At 37.4% G+C, this 25386-nt stretch overlaps 1 long non-coding RNA gene across 3 annotated transcripts in view; it reads left to right on the forward strand.

Annotated features, from left to right (window-relative positions):
* The window catches only part of LOC124103598 (uncharacterized), a 49695-nt gene extending 25082 nt beyond the window's left edge, over positions 1-24613 (forward strand). For 2 of the 3 annotated variants that reach the window (XR_009228284.1, XR_006855235.2), the window contains exons 2-4: positions 13106-13149; positions 18555-18709; positions 21900-24613. This is a non-coding gene — a long non-coding RNA (uncharacterized LOC124103598). Of the gene's footprint in view, positions 1-9080; positions 9228-13105; positions 13150-18554; positions 18710-21899 lie in introns of those variants that run through there. The other variant, XR_006855234.2, reaches the window with a different exon arrangement.
* Positions 24614-25386: the final 773 nt, after the last annotated feature.

Genomic DNA, 25386 nt, shown 5'->3' on the forward strand with positions numbered 1-25386 from the left:
AAAATATTATAAAAAGTGAGAAAGAGAGTATCTTAGTCCATTCAGGCTACTATAACAAAATACCCTACACTGGATAATTTATACACAACAAATTTATTGCTTCCAGTTCTGTTGGATGAGAAATCCAAGAACAAAGCAACGCACTAGGTAATTTGGTGTCTGGAAAGGATCTGTTTCTCACAAATGGTGCCTCCTACATGTCTCATAGAGTGGAGGGGGAAACAAACTCCCTCAAGCCTCTTTTAAAAGGGCACTGATTCCCCTCAGGAGCTAATGGCTTCTTAAAAGTCCTACTTCTTAATATGTTTATATGCCCTCTTTCTGTCCCTCTACTTGTGTTATAACTATCTATGTTACTCACTACACCACTAAGTTGGTTCTTCCTGAAGGCAGAAAATGTGTGTTATGTGCATCTCTACCCATGATATAGAACATAGTACATATTAAGCATTCATAACATGCTTTTGAGTAAAAATGTGAATGAACAAATACCAATTTTATGGTTATTCCCGCTTTCTATCATCTGATTTCTCTCCTTTGATTAATTCTGTTTGTAACTCATCTGGTTCTCCCAGAATCACATGTAAATCAGATTTTGACATGTAAAATATAAAAAGACACAATGTTTTGTGCTGCAATGTTCAGTGGACAGCATATATTAAAGAAACTACTCTGTAGTAACATGGAGCAAGATATTTGCCTCTACAGGGCAAAATAATTCTGAGGAAGAAATAGGTGTAAATGAAATATTTAAAAAGCCACCTGCACCATTTACTTTAAAGATGCAACAGTCTGAATGAGGCTGTCCAAGACTAGGAATGATGTGAATACAAGAGATCAGTATGCAGACTTTTGGGCTAAGCATGAGTTGTTGATAGAAGACAAATGATGCTGCTTGAAATTGTGACTCGAAAAGCAAGTAAACCATGAATCATCCCAATGTATAAGCTTGTAATCAGAACAATGGAGAACTGATATGTGAATAGTTGTCATTTACTCTGTTCTTGGCAAAACATAGACCAATTCATGTCTATGCATGCTAAATGTTGTAACATGAACACAATTTATGTTATCTAGAAGAGTCAACACTTCTGTTTCCAATTCACTTGATTTTCCCCCCTACAATATGTTTAGAAAAAAAAAGATAGGAAAGAACATTGTGCTTTCATATAGAAACCCCCACATTAATAATGGCAGGACCAAGTATGTGTAAGCTTATATAGTACTTCAAGACAGACAGAATGCATTCTCGTCTTTTAAAGTAATTAAAACATTCTTGTCAGTGTAGTGTTATGTTTGTCCTATATTTTACAAATGAGGAATTATCCTTGGTAAGATGAAAAGAGTTGCTTTTGGATCTATTCATATGTCAGGGAGCCAGCAGCAAACTTGTCTTCACCTTCAAACTTTGTATGGTCACTATGAAAATGTTAGGCAGAGCACCAGTAAGTAAAGGTACTCTATTTCATGATGATGATAAGATTTAAAAAAATAGTAAATCTATTTATTTGTTTGCCCAATTAGAATGTAAGCTTTATGAGGACAGATATTTTGTTTTGTCTCTTCTGTCTTCCGGTGCCTTGAATAGTAAGTGCCTGGCACATAATGGGTTCTCAAGATTTCTTTATAACTCAAAGAATAATATGTTACATTTTCAAAGACATTTAACAAATATTATTTTATTAGTTGTCATAGCAATCTCCAGGTTTTCTGATGCAGACTTCAGTATTCTTTTTATTATTCCACATTGTATAAGACTTAAAAGATGACTTTGAAAATTTGTGCTGAGAAACTAAAAGTAGGATTTCTTAGTTCGTTAAGACCAGTCCCCTAATAAGGTCCCAGTAGATCTTGCCTCATAGATGGCAAGTACTGACTTGTGTAGGTTGGAAGGATGGTGTTGAAAGGCATGTAGAGAAATTCATCTTTGAGGAACACACATACCTGACAAGATTAAAAAATAAAAAAATTAATCTAATCAAATTCTGTCTTTCCTTCATAAGAAATGACATATGAAGGTCATCTTACATCAAGGCCACTTAAGTGTCTTTCTTTACTTTTATCTTTTTTTTACACTTATTAAGAAGAATCAAAAAGTGTTTGAATTTAAAAAATTAGCAAGCATTTCAGTTTGGTGTAAGGCTGTGTGGGTTCTCCTCTCACAGCCTGATGTTTTGGGGAGAAGGAGCTGTTGAATAAATGGGAGAGAACTTCCACTTCAATTTCCTGCTGTCAAAATCAGCTCAAAAACCCTTCTATTTAAATTGTAATGCCAAAATTTTACATAATTTAGAAGGGTCTTATTTCTCATTCTCTGTCCTGAAGCAACAGCCCTTCAAAGGTGCATTACAGTGTGTTTCAGGCAGAGGTTGCTCACCTATCTGGCTATCTCAACCCTCTGCAACTCAGGTAAGAAGTGGGAAGGAGGGAAAGAGGAGCACTCGCCCCAGGCATGGGTCTCACAAATACCACAAGGTCATCTTGTGTTTAAACTGTTTGTTCACAGACAGGTCCTCACTCTCATCAAACTCAGCTTCCTCCTTAATTTACTCTGGAAGGTTCTATGGCTTCCCAGCCTGTAGCAGTGGGTCAATGTTTCTCTGGTTTGAATGTTTGTCTCTTCCAATATTCGAATAGAAATTTAATTGTCATGACAGTGGTATTAAGAGATGGTACTTTGAAGAGGCGGCTTGGCCAATGTGGGCTCTACTTTCAAGAGTGAAATTCATGTGATCAAAACAGGCTGAGTTTGGGCCCCTGTTGTTCACTCTCTCTGCCCTTCTGCCATTTGATAATGCAGCTAGAAGGGCCTTGCCAGAGGCTAATATCTATTTATTTATTTATTTTTGTGGTAATGGGATTGTGGACTGTGGTACAAGGCCTCACATACACATGTTAGGCAAGCACTCTATCACTGAGCTCATCCCTAGCTCTGTATGCCAGCATCTTGATCTTGGATTTCCCAGTCTCTAGAATTATAATATATTTCCCTTCTTTACAAATTACCCAATATCAGGGTGCTTGCCTTGCATGCAGAAGGCCCTGGGCTTGATCCCAAAAACTAAAAGCAAATATTACCTAGTTTCAGGTATATGTTATAACTGCATGCGCGCGCGCACACACACACACACACACACACACAATTAACATTAAGATGCAAGGAAGGCACCAGAAAGTATCATGATAACTGTTAGAAATAAGTCTAATGGCAGCAAAATGTAGCCAAGTGAGATTGGTTAGGTGAACATAACTACTGCTCACTACCCTCTAGAGGCACTTGTGTAGACTGATTGATTCTAGGGCTAAATAACTTCATAAGCCTTTCATGAGTCACAAGACTTGTGCATAGAAAGTCAGTGATGCTTGTAACAATGGTGTGAATATTTTAAAAACTCTTATAAATTAAGCATTATCATTATCCTTTTTCCACATTTACAAATGAAGCATTCAATTATGTTTAAAAGATTGAATTATGTTTAATATCATTATTAATATGTAATACTGGGGATTGAACCCAGAGCTACTCTACCACTAAACTATGTCCTCAGTCCTCTCTTATTTTGAGACAGCATCTCTCTTCAGGCTGGCCCAGAACTTGTGGTCCTCCTGTTTAAGTCTCCCAAGTCATCATGATTATTGGTGTGTATCACAACATCCGGCTTAATATCATTATTTAACAGGGATGCATGTGGTACAATTTTAAAGTGTTTGAAAAATCTCTGTAGATGAAAGTAAAAAGCCTCCAGTTACCTAGTAAAATCCTGCTATGTGGAACAGTGAATCCCTCAGTGATGTCCAATAAAAAGATGTTACTTTTCTTGGATGTAGCAGTCTGTTTAATTATGGGAAGAAGAATTTGTGTGAAATCTATAAAATAGCCACAGTTTTCTTTCACAATGCATGATGATACTATGGTATTTTGTCATCTTTTCTTTGAGATATAAATTATTTTAAATAATGCTTTTAAAACCAAGGTATTGGGGCTGAGGTTGTGGCTCAGTGGTAGTGTGCTTGCCTTGCACGTGTGGGGCACTGGGTTTGATCCTCAGCACCACATAAATAAATAAAATAAAGGTATTGTGTCCTACAACTAAAAAAAATTAAAAAATAAAGTATTAACAGTAAACTTTTTCTTGAAGCTCAACATTCTACAAAGTATGACATTACTTCCAAAAATAAGTTTATGTGGTCACTCGGGAAGTACTTATCTAGCATGTATGAGACCCTGTGTTCTAATCCCAACATTGGGAAAAAAAAAAAAAAAAAGAAGTGTTCTTTTTTTTTTTTTAATTTAGTTTTTTTTTTTTTCTTTTTAGTGTGGTACTGGGGATGAACCCAGTGCCTCATACATGCTAAGCAAGTGCCAGAAAATTAATGGTAGAAGTACTATTTTGTAAAGGATTATATACGAATGTTATTATATAAAATTTTGCAAAGAAACCATTATATATAAAATTGTTCTGCCTTAAAAATAGTGCTTAGGGTTTTAGGTAACTACCGTATTGCAGTGTTTCATTGTCATTGATATTACTAGTGATCCTAATTGACCTTAAAACTTGTGATCTCTATTCACTGGATAATATTCACCCAATAAAATGAGTGAACAGAACTAACTTTGTATATACAGGCACATGTCCACATCCTCCCATGAAACCATATAAAACCCATAGCAACTAAGATGCTAGCCCAGAAATAGCAATGGTTATTGAGAAACAAAATTGGAAAATGTTCTTTTGAAGAAATATTTCTTTTGCTCCCATCCTACCTTTCTCAAAACAAAAACCAAACACCTCTTCCTTGTAATAAATGAAATCAAATGAGGTATCCTTAAAAAACTCAAGCCTCAGTACACTCCATATGCAGGAACTAAGTCAGAACTCACAAAAAAGGCTAGATATGCAATGATATAAAGCAATAGGAAGAAGAATTACCCTTTTCTCCACTTTTTTGATGGAGAATTCCATGAAAGAGTGTGGCGGCAAGAACAAGTTCCTCTAAGTGACATTTCATTTCTCCGCAGCTGGATAGATTAATGCTGCTTCTTGCAGCTCATGCATTACTAGCTCTAGTGCTCTAGAAATGAAAAATCATGTACTCAATTCATTCTTTATTGCGTAAATGTTATACAAAGAGAATGGAAATTTGCATTTGGGTGTTCATTCCTGTTAAAATACTGCCGACTTGGTAACAGGTTAAGAAATACTATAGTGCCACTGCCCTTTCATATTTAGCCTCCATAAAACAGCTTAATGGATTAAATATATAAGGTGAGAAGTGAAAGAGTAGAGTTATGTTAAATTGTGTGGCTTCTAAATAGAATACAAAAACTTGATCACCTTTTCAGGGCATGACTAAAGAGACCCACCTATAAATCTATTTAATGGCCAAATCATAGGGAACTAGAGACATCCTCAAATTTTCAGCAACACAACTCAACCAAAAGGCCATTGGTGTGCAAAATTCAAAAGAAAGTCCAAGTCTAAAGGAATACACAGTGAAAGAGAGAGATTACTGAACAAAGTGCCTGACAGCAGATTTAAGACTTACATCTGGTCTCTTCCCATCAGGACAAAAGAAAGCAAATTTCACACAAGCAAGTCAAAGAAGCAAACTTGGGTTTTCATTTGTTAAAAGAACAATTTCTCCCCCTACCCTCCACCCCCACCCTTTTATAATGTCCCTGAACCATGAGGTTTAGGCCTAACTAGTAAGGTTAGTGCTTTGGTGAAAGTATGTGTATGTGGGTCTCTTTAGTCATGCCCTGAAAAGGTGATGAGGTTCTTGTAATCTATTTAGAAGCCACACAATTTAATATAAGTCTTGATTTGAATCTTGAGAGTTTGAGTTGGGGTAGAAGGAGACAATTGAGTGGAGAGAAGGGGAGGTAAAGATGTTAAACTTCTGTTGCTTAAACTTCTATAACTGTGGAGGTCCCTTTTAGTGATGTTAGCCCCAAGTAATCATAAATTCTTTGTAGAAACATTGTTTGAAAAAATTAAGTCGAATTTAAATAATCATAACTGGAAGACTTGTCTGCCCGTGCAAGGATCACAAAATTATACCACTCAAAATTTATTTGGAAGATGAAATAAATTCTGGGACAGAAAAAACATTTCCAACTTTGTGGTCAGCACAGGAGTCTGTGTTTATGAGTTGTTTCTTTAGAATATTTGATATCATCAAGGTTTTATCTTCAGATCAATTTTTGGATAGTAATTTCACATGCCTGCCCAAATTTTTTACCAACCACGTAGAACTTTGGAAAAGAGTTCTCTGTTCCCTACAAACTTCAGGATGCACCCTCAACCCCTTCTCTCTCTACAAACACTCTGGCCACCAAGTTATCTGCTCCACACTGAACTGCACCCTGGGAACTCAGTGAGGTCTGAGTGGAACACACACAACAGGCGAGAGTTTGAATTTCTGTCCTCTGTGGCCTTGGAGGCTGCTTTTGGAAGCTCACAGAATTAGACTGGATCTAATACTCAGAGGAAGGAATTGTTTGTGGTGATAACAAAAGAAAAAGGGAAGCACTTGAGGGTTTAATTGAAAGTCATTATGGCCTTGGACTCCTGCCAATGGAAAATTTTCAGAAAGCCCACATCTTGAAAGGAAGTAAACCCCCATAAAGTTAGAGGAGGAAAATGCTAAGACACTAAAATCTGAGTTATTGTGTTAGCAACTTTCCCACCCGCTGTCATGAGTAAGAATTTTGCATTTTCCAAAACTTCCCTAAAATACAATGTAGAGGAATAATGATATACAAAGAAATACAATAAAACTAAAAAAAAAAAAAAAAAGTCTCTGTCTTAGAGAAGTCAGCCAGTTATCTAGTTCCATGGGTCTCTGACCTGAAGAAAACCATAGCATTGTAACAAAAGCCTGAGGGAAGCGGAATATATTCTGTTTCCTTTCTTTCTGTTTCTGTTGACGTTTCCAGGAATTCGGATAGTCAGACAGAGAAACTGAATACTCCATTTCTTGTAGATATCTTAGTGTCAGCAGAGGAGCACTAAAACAAAGTTGGCGTGTGTCAAGTTACCAATGCGTTGGTCAGAGGAGCGAGGGGGAGTTTAAGATGTATCTAGAAACATTTGTAAAAAAACAAAAAAAGTACAAGCCTCTTTTGCACATCGGGGACATAAAGACGCCCAAAGGCAAATTAATTTCTAATAACTGTTATTAAGTACATTGTTGGAAAGAAGAAGTTGAGTCTTTAGAGAGCCTGGGCAGACAGGTTGGGTCAGGTCTGCACAGTGGGGTTGTTGCTGCCGTTGCTGTTTATTTGTGATTGTGTTGCTGTGTTTGTGTTTGAATGCTGCTCGCAAGTTATGTATTTCCCAGTTGGCCACAAGCCCAACAGCTCCCCATTGTTTCATACATAATCAGATTCCTATATTTATCCTTGTAAATCTTTAAGTTAGTAGTTTCAGAGGAAGCATGATGTTGTCAGATAATAAGAGCAGAAGCCATCTTTTTATGAATGCCTTACAGAGTGTAAGGCACTCGACACATTCACTTTACAGCAATCCCACTAGTAGATATTAATCATCCCACTTTAAAATACTAAGAGCGTACTGAGTACTAACACTGGAATTTGAACCCAGGTAAGCTAGGCTCCAACACTGACTTTCCACTAAGCCTTGACTTCTTTGTGATTGGAAGTGACATTATACTGTATTCCAACTTTGAATATATTCCTCTTCAAAGAATAGGCAGGAAAAATAATATCTATACCTTGTTAAGTTCTGATACAAAAGACTTCAAGAACCTTATACCTCCACTAAGATTCATAATAGAAAGAATGAAGCATTTTTTTTTCTGCATTAAGATCAGCAACTACAAAAACCAGATTTTTTTTCTTTATACTGATAATATTGCCCCAGGGCCCAAAGTGGTCAACTGTTGTCATAATTCATTTGGCAGATCTGTCAAAGATAGCTCAGTCATTTGGTCTAACAAAATATTTTTTAACAGTCAGGATACACACTTGATTTGGATCCAGGGACAAATGACTCTCCAAAGGCTTCCTGGCAGGTTGATGACGCGATGCATCAACTGGATGTATCAGGACTTAATAGTAGTGAACCATGGAGTACATTTAAAATGCTCACATACATTCTCAGATATCATAGTATGTAACAAATTTCATTGCCTTCAGCTCAATGATATTTAGAATATGTGATACATCAGTCTTTCTGCTCTGGGATTTAGTAATGGTCCAAGGTTGTTGTCTTCTTTTCTAATGTAAAAAGCTTAACTTGAAATATGGGTCATTTATCTTGGGCATACTTTGAAGTGGCATATATTCAATCATGTCATAATACATAATAGCTTATAATTTAACCATGAAGCTACAGCCACACGTCATTTACCCAGAATCACTGAGAATAGAGATGTTCCTGTAAGTACATTTTCCTGAATACCTTAAGAGTATCTCCAAAATTATAAAACCTATACTTATTTTTATTCATCTAGATTTGATTTAATCAGGCTTAGTAGTGAAATTCAACTACCGAATAACTCAAAGTTTTTGTGTTATTATCTCTCCCACCCACCCCTCCACCACCACCCCCCAGTGCTACTAAAAAGACAAAAAAAAAAAAAAAAAAAAAAAAAAAAAAAAAACGCACTGCAGGATGTTGCTTGGATTTTTGGCTCAACCCACATTCAACCTGCAGCACTTCAGAGACTGAGGATGTTTTCTCTGCTTTCCTTTCAGGGCCTATGCTTTCTTCTATTTTTCTGTTCAGTTTAATTTTATATTAGAAATACATGCTAAGCTCTTTAAATCTGGAGTTCAACTAGCCAGAACACAGATCCCATGTATTCTCTTGTCTCATGTATTACACTTCTGTGTGGAGATGATGTAGATGGAGAGGTGACCACTCTTGTCCACCCTCCCAAAAGATGTCACTTCCCAACCCTGAGGATTGCAGACATTACCTTATTTAGAAAAAGAATCTTTTCAGACCTTCTTAAGTTTCCTGAAAGGAAGAGCTTATTCTGGATTGTTCAGCTGTCCTTAAATCCAATGACAGGTCTTTATGAGATACATAGAGGATGTGAACACAGGAAAAAGTTCTGTGGAAACAGAGGCAAAGGTCAGAGGGCTTCAGTCACAGGGAAGGGATGGCAGCAGTCCCCATGAACAGAAAAGGCAGGAGATAGAATCTTCTCTGCAGCCTCAACTGAAACCTTGATTTATATTTCTGGACTCCAGAATTGTGAGTAAATAAATTTCTTCAATTTTAAGCCATCCAGTTTGTGCTTATTTGTTACACAGCCATAGGAAACTAATATAAGGAGTTTTCATTTAAAAAATAAAATAAATAAATTCGGACTGTGTAGAAGGGCTTTAGCTCTTTTAGTTTTTTTTTTTTTTTTTAACTAACAAATGTACATGTTTTTGATTTCACTCTGATTTCCTGTCAATAGCAGTGTTCACTAGTGCCTACGTACACTGACACTATGTGTGTGTGTATTGGATTAGAAGCAAAGGTAATTGCCATAGCCAGAAAGCATTCTGGGTAAAAGTCTTTCCTTCTCTCATAAAGTCCATCTTAAAATTATGTCTTCAAACTCTGTATGACAACAAAACAGCTCCTGATTTAATTTACATTGTCTGTCTCTTTCCATACCACTTTTTTTTCTCACTTCATGCATTTTCTTAACATTTTTTAGTGAATAACTTTGCAAGTTTTAACTGATGGAACTAGCTCATCTATCCTATGTAGCACATGAAAGATGTGTCCTCTTAAAATAGGCATGGATATGTGTCTTTCTATGGGCAATTACATATGAGCATCTCTTCAGGGTAATGCATTTACTTGCTCATACTCAACCCTCAAGTTCTTTCTTCCTCTACCCTGATGGTCATGGAGGCTCCTGATGCTGTAGAGGGAAAATGGGATTTAAGTGACCTGGAATGTTAAGCTGATATATGGAGGTCAACACCCTCAAAAAATGTCTCACTTGGTAGGCACAGGCCTACTAAGTAAACAGTAAACTTTTCCTGTTATAAACTGCTGAGATTTGGGAGTTGTTTGCCATTGTTGCATAGTCTAGCTGATTCTGAGCCTATGGTAAGCAATGTAATTTCCTAGTCAATTTTAAATTTCATAATTAATTTTAAATTCTGACATCATGCTTCCATTTTTAGAATTATTTCAAACACAAAAGTATTTTATGAGCTATATTACACCTTGCAAAGAGTTGGCTTTATTTGAGTCTGTAGTTCAGTATTATATGACAGCCTTTGTCTTATGACAGGACTATAAAGTACTAAACACAGATTCATCTATTTTTTGTTATTGTGAAAAACTAGTTATTAATTTGAAAATGACTGTAGAATCTTCTAAGATATTTTAAATGTTTGTTAGAGAATCATAAAACCAATTTGTTTTATGACTGAAAGAGACTAGCACTCATTAAACCAAATATTTTCACTTCCTTTGGCAAAATGGCTTATTTTTGGGGGTAAAAAGTACAATATGTACCAGAAACATCTTGACATATCAAGAAATCAAGATGGTTTTCAAAAACTAGTGGGTTATGTCAAAAGTTCTGACGAACATGACTAAAGAGGCTCCTACTATCCAAGTTGGGAAAATTTCAACACCAGATTATCAATCTATAGACTAATTATATTAAATATTTTTTAAAATCAGGAGTTCCTAAGAATAGTAGTGACAGAGGGAAACAGAGAGAGAGAAAGAGAGTGAAAAGAGAAGAGAGGAGAGGAGAAGGGAAGGGAGGGGAAAGATACTTTCTTTTGGAAACACATCAACATATCTTGAGATAAAATGATATAAAAACAGGGATTTGCTTAAATTAATCCAGTGGAAAGAAATGGGGTGGTGGGTAAGAAGTAGGTGTGAACATGGACAAAGAAAATTCACCTGAGGTTATCATTGTCGAAATTGAGTTACACATAAACAGCAATAGATCTTATTGTCATTTTCCTTGCTTTTGTATCTGTTCACATTTTTAATAATGCAAATTCTAAAAATTCTCATTTTGAGTATATAAAAGGCAGAACTACTTGGAAAAATGACTAATCGTAGGTTTTGTGAAATGGACAAGATTTTAATATACCAAAGACCAAGAAAGTTATTAAAGACTTTTGGGATTATGTTGCAAGGACTTCATAGTCTAATTGAAGAAGAACCCACTTGCCAATTTGGGCAGAAATAAGAATAAAAGCCAATATGTTTGAACCCAGTAATATGTAATGATTTTAAACAAACAAGACCTCACCATTTTCCTTTGGAGGAAGCTGGAGAAATAATTCATTATTTTTAGAAATTTGTAAAAACAGAGAAAGATTTAAGTATGTATCTCATCTTTCTATATAGCTATAACTCAGGGTAACAGGGTAACCAAATATTTCCCAAGGCGAAGTTTGTTCTTAGAAGTACCCAGCTAGTAAAGGTAGAAGGCATGAAATTAGCCTTCTATCTTTAGAAGGAATTAGCATATCAATATTTTGCAACCCTTAATAAAATAAGGGATCTAGACAGGAAGTTCAAGAGACAGAGAAGCATATTAAATATCATCATAACCATGCAATTAGCAAAGTCCGGATTGAGTAACCCTATTGGCAGATGATCTTCTCTCCCTTTCTCCAAATAAAGAAGGACAGAGAGGGAGACAATCTATAGTTTACAAGACATTTCAACAATTAAATTTTATGGACAGCATGTGGATCCTATTCCCAAAGTATTTTTTCATGAGTTTGACAATTAAAAGCAAGGGGCAGTGATGCATGCCACCTGTAATCCCAGCTCAGGCGGCTGAGGCTGGAGGATCAGGAGTTTGAGATCAGCTTGGGCAATTGAGTGGACCCTGTCTCAAAACAAAGTAAAACAAAACAGAAATCAAAACAAAAATTTGACAGAGATATTTGAACACTGAATATTTGGAAAAATTGTTGCTAAGTTTTTTAGTATTAGAATTTTTTTAAAAAACAAAGTAATCTTCATCTTTTAAAGATATATATATATATATATATATATATATATATATATATATATATACCAAAGTATTTATTTATATCATGATATGAGTCTGGGATTTGTTTGATAATAACCCAGAAGATGAGGTAGGATATGAATGAATAAAAATTGATCCCAAGTTGATAACTATTGAAACCAGATGATAGATGCATGGGGATCATGATTTTTTTCTTTCTATTTTTGTCTATGTTTAAAACTCACATCATAATGTTAACAATGACAGCAGCAACAACAACAACAAAACCCAAAGATAAGGCCCAGAGACCACACAAGTAATTAGGGACAGTCAGACCTGAGCCTGGACTCTGGACTTCCAATCAAATACTCTTTCCCTTATAACAAGCTGTTTTGCTGAGAAGCCAAACTTCTGGGGTACCAGATACGTGCCCAAAGCTTGACAAGCCAACGAGTGCACTAGGGAACACACTGTGGTGCGATCAAATACTCATACAAGCAGCTCATCAGCAAGCAGCCAAGTGGCAAATTGGGATTGACTAGGAGTGCAGAGCAGCTGTTGACTTTTGAAGTATTGCCCAGAACTCTTGGCTTGTCCTCACTTGGTCTTTAAGGGAGCCATTTCAAAAGCAACCCAGACTTCAGAATGCCCAAACAGAGTTGAAAGTCAGCTTCATCTGTTGCTAGATTTTTCTTGATCACATCACAAGAATTAGTTGTTGCTGAGATCCATACAGTCTGACTGGCACGGGGGTCTCATGGTGGTAGCTGAGGTCACAATGCCTGGGCACCAAAGATTAGAGAATAGTTAGTTTGAAGTGTCATTTCCATATTGTTCCAGGCAGCTGTATGACTAGACACTAAAACTAAGACACTACGGCTGTGGCTCTGGCATTGTTGGGATACCTGGGCTGGTGAGTAGGTCTGTGGGCATCTGAAAACCAAATGAAGATCATACTGAAACTCAGAAAGGTGATAAAGTAGCAGTGGCAGCTGCATGAAACCAGGAAAGGGGCACAGAAATCTTTCCAAGAAGAGAGACACTGGACCAATATGTAAATACAGCTAGCTAGGCAGATGGTCGCTGCTTTTTTGAAGTATCCTGATTTCTGGGTTTTGTTTTATGTTCACAGGTTGAAGATCTCCTCGAAGGTCATTTGTGGCACAGAAAACCAGGGTGAAATTTTTTTATTCTCAGTACGAATACTCTGATTCCTCCATAACCAACATTCAAGTCTATCTTAAGCAGTTGCTCCTATTTCAATTGCTTTTTTCCTTTCCAGTGTTCATTCCCATTTTTCTTTTTTTTCCTTTTTTTTTATTGGTTGTTCAAAACATTACAAAGCTCTTGACATATCATATTTCATACATTTGATTCAAGTGGGTTATGAACTCCCATTTTTACCCTGTATACAGATTGCAGAATCACATTGGTTACACATCCACATTTTTACATATTGCCATACTAGTGACTGTTGTATTCTGCTATCTTTCTAACAGCACCCTATACCGCTTTTAAAAATGATCATTCCCCCATGTGCAGCGTTGGTGGAATTATTAATCAAATGGGCATGGTTTGACCCATGTTTGCTAATCGGACTTCCTAGTAGGATATTGCAGTTGTGATTTATCACAATAGTGACCTCAGAGTGTCCATGGGGTCAAGCTCTTTAGAGCTCTAAAACTTTCCTCCTCAGAAGCCTGTCCTTTCAAAGGCCAGAATCTTTTCTTCATTCCTGTGACTTGTCTATTTTCTGTAAGATTCTCTTTTTGCTTAAGTTGGAATTGGTTTATGTTGCGTGCAATGGGACCTAGATGCCATTTTGTCCATGAGTCTCATCTAGGTTCTAAAAGAGAACAAATCAAGGATATTAAATATTCATTTACTTTGGGGGACAACAATTTTCAGTGCTACCTAACTGAAGTTATTTGCATACGTATACATAGCATTCTTCTATGCTCTTTAACTCGTTCCTTTGTCTCGGTATTTTTTTTTATTAGTGCATTTTAATTGTATGGAATGGTGGGATTCATCATTACATATTTATACATGTACTTGGTATAATGTGACCAATATCATTCCCCATTGACTTGTTCTTAACAAAAAGCCATTTGGTACGAAATGTTGGTGTGTTTTTGGTTTTCCTTTTTCCTTTGGGGGGAAAAATCATAAAATATTGTATTTTTTTTAAAAAATATTTTTTTTTAGTTGTAGGTGGACACAATACCTTTATTTTATTTATGTGGTGCTGAGAATGGAACCCAGGGTCTCACACATGTGAGACAAGCACTCTACCACTGAGCCCCAGCCCAAGCCCCAGCCCCATATTGTTTTATTTTTAAAGGGCACGATACAACATACTAATATGACATTCATATCTTTCCTCCTATGTCTTCTGAAGTACTAGACAAACTTAGCAATAGTATTAATAGCATGAATCTGAAGTAGGATGAATATTCCTTAAAGTCCAAGAAAGTTCACAATGCTCAGAATTCATATGCTCCTCAATTCTTTTCATCTATACTTTCAAAAAGAGATTTCTTCAAAATTTTTTCCATGAAAAGAAATTATAGTCTGTATAAATTGAGTATAAGTTTATGTGATGCACACTTTTTTTTGTTTTGTTTTGTTTAGATACTCACTAGACCATAAGATGAGTTAAGATACTTCTTGGGCATGGAGAGAGGGGAATGGGCTTCTTACTGGGGCAATGAGCCTTCTTATTCACAGGTAATGCTTGAACCCTGGAAGGTAGAGGGCCACCTTAGCCTTCAGGGAGGAATGAAGTAGAACTCTGGAACTTTTCCTTTTCTTAGGTTCATTCACAAAGGTCCATTCTGGCTTTCTGACTGCCTGTTATGGACTGGATTGTGTCCCCCAAAACTTCTGTGTTGAAGTCTTAATTGCTAGAGTGACTGATAAGGCCTTTAGGAAAGTATTTAATAACAAATGAGGTTATAAGGTAGGACCTTCACCCATATGAGAAGAGGAAGAGACACCAGAGGTCGGTCTCTCTCTCTCTTTCTCTCTCTCTCTCTTCACACAGAGGAATGATTATGTGAGGTCAAGACCTGAGGGTGACCAAAGTCTGCTAGCCAGGAAGAAAGGCCTCATCAGAAACTAACTCTGACAGTATCTTCATCTTGAACTGTGAGAAAATACATTTCTGCTGTTTCAGGCACCTGGTCTCTGGTATTTTGTTATGGCAGCTTGAGCAGACAGTACTCTCCCTGCATATGTTCTACAGTGCCATCATATATGGCTTCACTTTTCAGTTTCAGTTACCTCAGTCAATTGTGATCCAAAAATATTTATAGAAAATTCCAAAAATAAATAATTTATAAGTTTTAAATTGTCCACCATTCTGGGTAGCATAATGAAATCTCAGATGACCCAGCTCTATCCTACCCAGGACACAAATCATTCCTTTGTTTAAGATGTCCAGGCTATATTTATGACTCACCCATGGCAGTTAGAGAGGGAGAAAGACCACATTCATTTAACCTTTATTACAGTGTATTGCTATAATTGTTCTGTCTTTTTTTTTTACTAGTTATTATTATTAATTTTTTACTGTATCTAATATATAAGTTTAGTTTTATCATAGGTATTTATGTATAGGAAGAATATATAAGATCTGGTACTGTTTGCAGTTTTAGGCACACACTGAGGATCTGGAATGTACCTACCATGGATATATAGGGGGACTACTATACACGGTATTTCCACATATACCTCTCATGGGCTCCAACAGCCTGTAAGATCTATTTAACATTTCTGTCAATACCCCAAATTGACAGACTCTCAACTCCCTTTCTCCTTTACATCATTTATTCCTCCCTTCCTGCATGCCATGACTAGCCCCAAGCTGCGCCTATGCTCTGTGACTACATACAGTGTGGTCCCCGTGATGCTTCTGCTACAGTCCCAGGCAATCACCATTGCCGTCTTCTGGCACTTGAATGGTGGTGCTTACCTGCTCTTCATGTCCAAGACTTTAGGAACAGTCTTTGTGATTTACCATCAGCGTCTCTTTGTCATTCTTGTATAATTTTATGACAGTAGCCTCTATCCTATTAGTATACCTTCCTGCTCTCTCTCTCTCTCTCTCTCTCTCTCTCTCTCTCTCTCTCTCTCTCTCTCTCTCTCTCTTTCTCTTTAAATCCCACAACTACACATAGCCTTTTTTTTTTTTGCCCAGCATACATACGGGACTTCTGAGGGTTAGGTCAGGATGGATTCAAGTCCAGCTTCACTCTGTGCTTGGGCCCACTGGGCCATTCTTTCTGGGTTTTTAAAATTTTTTTTTTCAGTACTGGGGGCGGAACCCAGGGACATTCTACCATTGAGCTACATCCCCAGACCTTTAAAATATTTTCTTTTAAATTTTGAGACAAGTCCTCTCTCAGTTGCCCAGGCTGGCCTCAAACTTGCAATTCTCCTGCCTCAATCTCCTGAGTCACTAAGATTATAGGTGTGCCCCACAAGCCTGGCTTTTGGATTTCTTTTCTTAGACCTGTTTTTGTGCTTAGCACATGATAGGGGATTTCATTGTCTATTCTGCAGTTTAACCACCACTGTCCTTATTCATACCCTTTCAGTATGTATCAGAACCTAGATTTTAAAAAGCGTTCTACATCTTTCCCTTGAGTTTGCTATGACCCATGAAAATTAGTGGATGATATGTTTCCCCAAATCCATGTGTTGAAACCTAATCCTCAGTGTGATGGTACTGGGAGACGAGGCCTTTAGGAGGAGACTAAATCATGGTTAGTGACCTTATAAAAGAGACCCCAGAAAGCTCCAGCCCTGCTTCTGGCAGGCTGAGTGAGGAGCTAAGGAGGAAGCATGTGAGAAAGTGGGCCCACAGAAGCACTGAATCTGCTGGGGCCTTGATTCTGGATGCCCAGCCTCCAAAAGTATGAGAAATATATTTCTGTTGTTTAAAAGCCACCCGATTTGTGGTATTCTGTTACAGCTCCCTGAACAGATACCAAGACAATATATCTCTATAGTAGCTGAAGGCTTGTCTAAGTTTACATGCTATCACATCCAAGACTCTTTCTCCAGCCAAGTGGTTAGCTCAATCCCTGTGGGAGTCTTGCCAGTTGGATTTTTTTTTTTAATCCCATTTTAGCTGAGCTCCTAAGATACAGAGGTGAATAATGCATTCAAATGAGTGAGGAAGACAGCACTGTTATAGCTCAAAGAATTCCAGAGAGGATGCACCCTCCTCATGCTCTTTGTGTATTCTTGCCTGCTACTAGTCCTGCAGTGTCTTGCCTGGACAAATCCAAACTTGTTTGGACTTCACTCTCACCCCAAATTTCCTTCATTGCAGAACATTTTCCTTTTTTTGTCCTCCAATATCAGATGGATGTGTTTAGAGTCTCTTATAAACATCCCTTTCCTCTCTTGTTTTTGAATAACTTCTGGAGCGTTGCTGGCAAGAGTGACAATCTATGTCTCCATATTCCTTGCTTTCCTTACACCAGATACCACTGAGGAGTATAGTCCTGGCCCATCTTTACTTTGTCTGGATACCAGATGTTGGTTACAATGGCACAGTTCTACCAGTCTTCCAGAGGGTCTTGGTTGGTTTTTCCAGAGGAAAAGTGCTGTATACTATTGCATGCTTTATTCTGGTGGAATTCTTTTGATTAAAACCTAGAGGAGGGTATAGAGTTATAGCTCAGTGGTAGAGCACTTGCCTAGCTTCTGTGAAGCCCTGGGATCAGTCCACAGCACTCCAAAAAGGGAAAACAAGGGGCTGGAATTGTGGCTCAGTGGTAGAGTACTTGCCTGGCATGTGTGAGGCACTGGGTTTGATTCTCAACACTGCATATAAATAAATAAATAAAGGTCCATTAACAACTCAAAATAAATAAATAAATAAAACAAACAAAGCCATTACAGGTAATGGTTATGTAACAACTATCATTCATCACCTGACTTTCCATCTCTTTTTGGAAAATATAGTGCTGAAAAATGTTGATGGTGCAGGCGAATAAAAACATCTTTCCCCCCTTCTCCTGGGTTCTCAAGCTAGGGTCCCATAAATCAGACTAGCATAATAGAGATTAACATGAACAAAGCCTTAGAATGATTTTTTATGCAATATAAGTTTGCTGTTTATAGGAGGCTTCATAAAGAAATGAAGACCCAAGAAATAATTAAGCCTGAATATTTTTGTGCTAGGATTGTGGAGAGTGGAAAGTCATGGGGAAATGTGATAAAACAGAAGGGATGAGCAAAGGACAGCAAGCTGGAGGTGACACAGCAAGGCCTTTTTACTCAGAGTCCTCTTGGTGTTCCTCCGCCTTCAGACACAGGGTATTCCAGTTTTCTGGCCTTAGTGGAGGAGAGGGAAGTCACAGTCCTCTTAGTGCCAGATTTTTTTTACTAATTATTATTATTAATTTTTTACTGTGTCTAATATATAAATTATTCCTTATTCCTCAGCTTTCAATATCTGACATGTTTAGATATTTTCTTAACTTGTTCCACATTTTAGGGTACCATGTTCTGAACCCTGTCAACAGGTAAAGCAGTGGTGACTCACAGTGACTTTTGCACTTTAGGTTGGCTCTGTCTGCAGAATCCAAGATGTCATCAAGCCAGAAAGGGAGTATCTGTCAACTTTCAAAGAAGTTTGAGCAAGAGGAAATAATACTTGGGGTGTTCCCTGAATGAACAAGAAACCCCCATTTGCCCAATTTGGTACAGATTCCTTAAGGTGAGAAATTTCAAGGTACAAAACAACTTACCAATGTTTCCTGCTCATCATTATGTCTGTTACTACAGGAAATGGCACGTTATTGTTAATTCGTTAACGTCAAGTCAGTACTCATCTGTAACTTGTTAACATTCAACAATTATCATGTAGGATCTTAGATTATTGTTATTTGAACTCTGTAAGCTCAGGAATAGTTGGTCTTAGACTGTGGTCCTATTAAGGTGTCTACTCTTGGTATGGTTTGGTTTTCGCGCTTTGGCCACTTAAGGCACTTGCATAAATAAATTTATAAAATTGAAATAGTGCTTTCCAAAGTCAATTATTCTAGATTTTTCCATATTAATAGTTATACAACTCTTGAGATTTATTTGTCAAAAGTATAGATTCATAAAAGAACACCAGGAGTTCATTTTGGGGGACAAGCCACATCAAGACCTCTCTCCTGAAGGTAATCATTATTATTCCATATAATTCCCACAGTAATATGCCATGTAAAATCATCTTGATTATTTTTGCCTTAGGGTTTCAAGATAAATTTATATTTTGTGGCTATGGGGAGAGTTAACATCCCATCCATCTGTCCCCCCACAGTAGCCTGCCCCCACGGTAGCCTGGTTTTTAACAGGCATTAATCCAAATGCTTAAATTTGTGGATAAAACTGATTTGCAGAAACAGTGATGGCATCAAAAATGATGGTTGAACCACATAAAGTCGACCTTCTTAACTCTGCCTAGGTAGGTTATCAGCAAATTCATCTTGCCAAAGAGATTAAATCTGATTGACACGTCTTAAACTAGGATGGTGTTGGTGGGTGGCAAACTGACATCGAGGGAGAACATAAAAGTGTCATATTAGTGCTGTGAAGATAATTAATTGGGAGGTCATTATGCTAAGACAGCTCCAGTGCCTTGGGCTCTTATGGACGCAAACCCAAACCCAAATCAATATAAACAGTAAAACAGAGCCCAAGCTTAGCCCTTCAGAAACTGCCAACTAACCTCTAAACAGAGAGTTTCCACAGGATCACACCAAATAAGGCAAATATCTAGCCTTAGCCTTGCTTTTCTTTTGCTTCTGAGTTCAGTCTGTAAAGCCCTCTGCTCATGCTGCTAACCCAGGGCTCTTTGAACCTTGCTCTTCCAGTTTTGAGTGGTGCCCAATTCATGAATCCTTGAATGAACAAGTAAACACTGTTGAATTGACTTTGCATAAAGTTATTCTTTTAACAGTGCTAAAATTTTTTCACCCTCAAGTGAGGATGATGGGAAATCACTTGGGGGTTGAGGAACTTTGTCAGATCTTGAGGATGATGAGATATTGAAAATGAGAGATTCTGGCTGAACTGACCTGATAGGATTCTTGCTAACACTGGGCTCTTGAGGATATGCCCAAGGACAGGATGGAATTGAAAAATAAAGCTTAGCAGTGCCAGACTTGATCAAGGAGAGAGCCTTCCTCATTAGTTCATTCAAAAGTTCCAATCTGCATATTATATTCATGAAGAATGTGGGCTTTTTTTTTTTTCCTTCAAAAACCAAATAAATATATAAAGAACCATAAGTGATTTTATTCTTTTAAAAATCAGTACTGGAATTTTCCTTGTTTTGATAAATGAAACACATATTACTCTCACAATAAGCAGATGTTCAGAAAAATCTTCAACAGCAAAATAAATTTAAGTACAGCAATAACCACCCAAGAAAAGCTTTAATTCAGTCTTTAATTTTTCTCAAATAGTTTCTCCTGCTTTCTAAACAAAATTCTAGACATTAGGAGAGTTTCTGAATCATCCTTAAAACTCCCCCTTAACTCTCCTTAAAGTCTTGTCTGGAATATGAACTCACACTCGATTCATGAGGCTCAGCCTGTCCTGCACATCAGTAAAAGAGATGGTCCCCTGTGAACACATCAGGCTCTCTCTATCCTATGCTATTTATTTATTTATCTATTATTTATTTATTTATTGGTACTGGGAATGAAACCCAGGACTTTGGGCATGCTAGGCAAGTGTTCTACCACTGAGCTTCATCCCCAAACCACCATCCCATACTTTTTTTTTTTTTCTGAAAAAGAAAATACTTATTTTGTTTTTTGAGTCTTACATCCCTGTCAACTTTCTTATGCTATCTCAACTTTCAAAATTTTTTCACATCAATGTTCAAATATTGTAATACCTTAACCTGGTAACCTGCTTGCTATTTTTGTAATGTAAATGATGCTAGTAGTAAAGTGAAAAGCTGACACCCTCTTGCAGGACAGATCAAGTCAGGTGATTATTTTTTATATTCATTTACACAAGAAAGCAAACATTTGATTCTTAGCTCTTGACATCAACTCACCATAGTCTCTTGGTACACCCGCTGGGGATGAGGGAATGGAAAGTGAAGGCTTAAAAAGTGAAGGACTGAGTAGCGCACATTGACAATCCCTGTTTTGCCTTTGGGCTCCAGAGGAAACGTGCCAGGAGACACAACCAGAAGGAAGAGTTGGTTGGTCTCACTAGGCCCTGGGAACTTCTGTATCCCTAAATTATTATTCCAAAATTATTTCACCTTCCATTTACTCACAAGGATTTGACCCACAAGGTACTTAGTTTTTAAATGAAGGCACAAATAATTCTAAAATAAAACAAACTAAACAAGAACAAAATCATGCACCCCTTGGCCCCCACCTTATTTAAAATTCTCAGATGCTTTCGAGGTAAATGAGACCTGCTGTGGAAAATCAAGACAAAATGTGGATTTATTTATTTTTTTTTAAGGTAGACATTTTTTTTTCCAAGAGAATGTGTGAACCATGCTTTTTAAGGAAATTACATCTTTTCCCATTTTTCATCTCTTCCACTTACTGGCCATGGCAAGCAGGTTGAACAGATGTGATGGAAGAATTAATACCAGTCTTGGGAACATGTAAACAAAATATTTCTTTGGAAATGCTCACTTTTAAATTCCATCAGTTCAATCGGATACTGCGAGAACCTGGATTAGGGAAATGATTTACACCTCTCAGGCTGTTTGTCCGAACTTGGAGCCCTTTTGTAATTCGAAAAACGTGAAGATGAATGTAATTTTTCTCCCACGAACTGGCACAGTGTTTTAAGATCTTGGTTTGAGGGAGACAACTGCGTTTGTTTTAGTGTTAATAAATTCACCTTAGTAAGAATTGTTCTTTCTTTTCTTTTCCTTCTAGACACATTCATCTCCAACTCTCCCCTGTGAAAGAGCTGCATAACCAGTCAAAGAACAAGTATATAGGATTAGCACATTATGAAGAATAAAGAGAAGCTTTCAGCTCTCTGTCATGGATGATATTTATCACATTCTTCACGACTGGCTCTAATAACAGTGCAGAGATAAAATAGGTTTGATGCATCTCTCCTGTACGAGAATTTTACAACTGCAACTATAAGAAATCCAGGAGATGAAACACGTACTTCTCCCCTCTTGCAGATTTTATTAGTCTTAAAAATGAGAGGTGTGTGTGGTGGGGAGACTATTTCTACAAAAGTGGGCTTGGATTTGCTGTCTGTTATGCTAATGTATTCATAGGAAAAGCTGGTGCTGAGGGCGGTTCTCCAATTAAGACAAATGAGGCACATTGAATTTCTCCCCCAGGGCACAGCAGGGGTGCTGGCAAAATCTACTTTATTCTTTTCTGTCAGGACTGAACTGGAAACAAAAGCATGAAAATTCAACACATCCACTTACAGAATAATAAAGGCTGTTGTTTAAAGCGTGAAGAGTTTTGGCACCCTTCTGGGGCCTTATGCAAATCGCTCTTCCTCTCAACTGCTACCACACCATCGTTCTTGGAAATTAAAGATGTACTTGGTCGGTTAACAGCTGAAAGGAGAAGAGCAGCCTGAAACTCAATTAGATTTGTATTAAGCAAATAAATCAGGACTGACTGATATTGGCTAAACTAAAATGCATTATGGGCTGACAGTAATTCTAATTTGATTGACAAATACATGTTGTATGTTATTAACCTAAGTGAAAGATAAGAATCTTTTTTTTTTTTTTAAGGATTTTGTTCTGGTAAACAATCCTGTTTCTCCTTAAACTTGCTCAAAACATTAAAGAGAGAATACTAACTCGGTACTCTTTAAAATCCGTGCTCTAGAACACAGGAAATCTATTTTGTTACATGCTAAGAGTTTAAGACAAAATTAATCTGTTGAAAGACATTTGTTTTCATGGATTTATTTGGTGTCTTGTGACATCTCAACACATCATTTGTCTGCGGAATGGAGCGCACCAAGCACTATTATTAAGGTAGCCAATGCCAAACCACAGACCTGCATGTGGCCCATTACTTATCTGGAGCTCTGCGGTACTTGATGCTTTTCTGCACTAAGACATTGTGAGGTTCAAAGTCATGAATGAAGGTTTTAATCAAACCCTCCAGTGCTTTGCAGGGGGTGAAAAGTAAACTATTTACATAGAGCATGAATGTGTTAGTGTGTGCTTAGATGAACAGGAGCTTTTGCCTTGAGAAAAGAATTCTGGGAGTTTTCTTTGTAACTTATTTCCTTGTCTTTGTTGTTTACACTTTTCAACCTTAAAAAGATATAGGTGATTCCATTTAACATCTTGATAAATTATAAGGAAGTACTAACTTAATACTTCTGCTTTGACAGTACCATCTTCTGTTTTCTTCCTGGCTTGCTTTTCTGACTGGCTACCAGATTAAAGAGTCATTGTTATCTTTCAGTTATCTTTTCTTCTATCTTTTCCTTCCAGGCTCTGTTTGCCAAATCATGCTGCACTTTATACCATGTAGGTGCCAGGAACTATCTTCCCTCAGAAACCTGTCCCAACACTGTCCCTTGTGTGGGCTGCCTCCTGCTGCTGCTCTTGTCAACACCTGCTCTTCAGTCTTCTCTTTCTCCTCTCTGAGCAAATCTAAGATACTTAGCCAAAATAGTTTTCCTGGACACCCAATGCCAATTAGTCCTCCCTGTCATGATCAATAGTACTCCTCATTGATACTAAGAGAGACGGAAGAACATCACAGAATGAGATTTTATGAATTGCCGAGATTCACAAGGAATTATGTCCATTCTCAGAATAAATTCTGCATTTTAAACTTTCCAAACATTTGCCCTCTCAGACCTTCCAGCTCTGTTCTCACTTACTTCTTCTTCTTCCTTGGCACAGCTGGCCACTGGCCATCAGGTGGACTCCTTTTTCTGTCTCATCTTGCATCTAGTTTTTGTTTTCTTGCCTCCATCTCTTAAAAGTAATCTGATGTTAGTTTTTTAAACTTCAATATTCCATCCAAACACTCCTATATAATTTACTAACAACAATCGCTACTACTTGTTGTAGGTTTAGAATAACTTTGTTCCATAATGTTGATATGGCACCTTAGTTTATTGAATATTTTAAGATGAAGGAATTTCAAGAAGTAACACATGCAGGAAGGGCTTCCTGACCTTCCTTAAAATGGGTCCTAAGACCCTTCATTCGAGAGGTGCCCTTCCTTATCTCCAAAAACACATTTAAGGAAATCCTTATCTATAAAGACAAAGGGGAGAGCCCTAATATCCAGAGTATACAAAGAACTCAAAAAATTAAACAATAAGAAAACAAATAACCCAATCAACAAATGGGCCAAAGACCTGAACAGACACTTCTCAGAGGAGGACATACAATCAATCAATAAGTACATGAAAAAATGCTCACCATCTCTAGCAGTCAGAGAAATGCAAATCAAAACCACCCTAAGATACCATCTCACTCCAGTAAGATTGGCAGCCATTATGAAGTCAAACAACAACAAGTGCTGGAGAGGATGTGGGGAAGAGGGTACTCTTGTACATTGCTGGTGGGACTGCAAACTGGTGCGGCCAATCTGGAAAGCAGTATGGAGATTCCTGGGAAAGCTGGGAATGGAACCACCATTTGACCCAGCTATTGCCCTTCTTGGACTTTTCCCTGAAGACCTTAAAAGAGCGTACTACAGGGATACTGCTACATCGATGTTCATAGCAGCACAATTCACAATTGCTAGACTGTGGAACCAACCCAGATGCCCTTCAATAGATGAATGGATAAAAAAAATGTGGCATTTATACACCATGGAGTATTACGCAGCACTAAAAAATGACAAAATCATAGAATTTGCAGGGAAATGGATGGCACTAGAGCAGATTATGCTTAGTGAAGCTAGCCAATCCCTAAAAAACAAATACCAAATGTCTTCTTTGATATAATGAGAGCAACTAAGAACAGAGCAGGGAGGAAGAGCAGGAAGAAAAGATTAACATTAAACAGATACATGAGGTGGGATGGAAAGGGAGAGAAAAGGGAAATTGCATGGTAATGGAGGGAGACCCTCATTGTTATACAAAATTACATATAAGAGGTTGTGAGGGGAATGGGAAAATAAACAAGGAGAGATGATATGAATTACAGTGGATGGGGTAGAGAGAGAAGATGGGAGGGGAGGGAGGGGGATGGTAGAGGATAGGAAAGGTAGCAGAATACAACAGTTACTAATAGGGCATTATGTAAAAATGTGGATGTGTAACCGATGTGATTCTGCAATCTGTATTTGGGGTAAAATTGGGAGTTCATAACCAACTTGAATCTAATGTATGAAATATGATATGTCAAGAGCTTTATAATGTTTTGAACAACCAATAAAAAAAAAAAAAGACAAAGGGGTGTTA

Source organism: Marmota monax, unplaced genomic scaffold, assembly GCF_021218885.2.
Source record: "Marmota monax isolate L192 unplaced genomic scaffold, Marmota_monax_Labrador192_F-V1.1 WCK01_AAM20220418_F8-fsc00006, whole genome shotgun sequence".
Lineage (NCBI taxonomy): Eukaryota > Metazoa > Chordata > Mammalia > Rodentia > Sciuridae > Marmota > Marmota monax.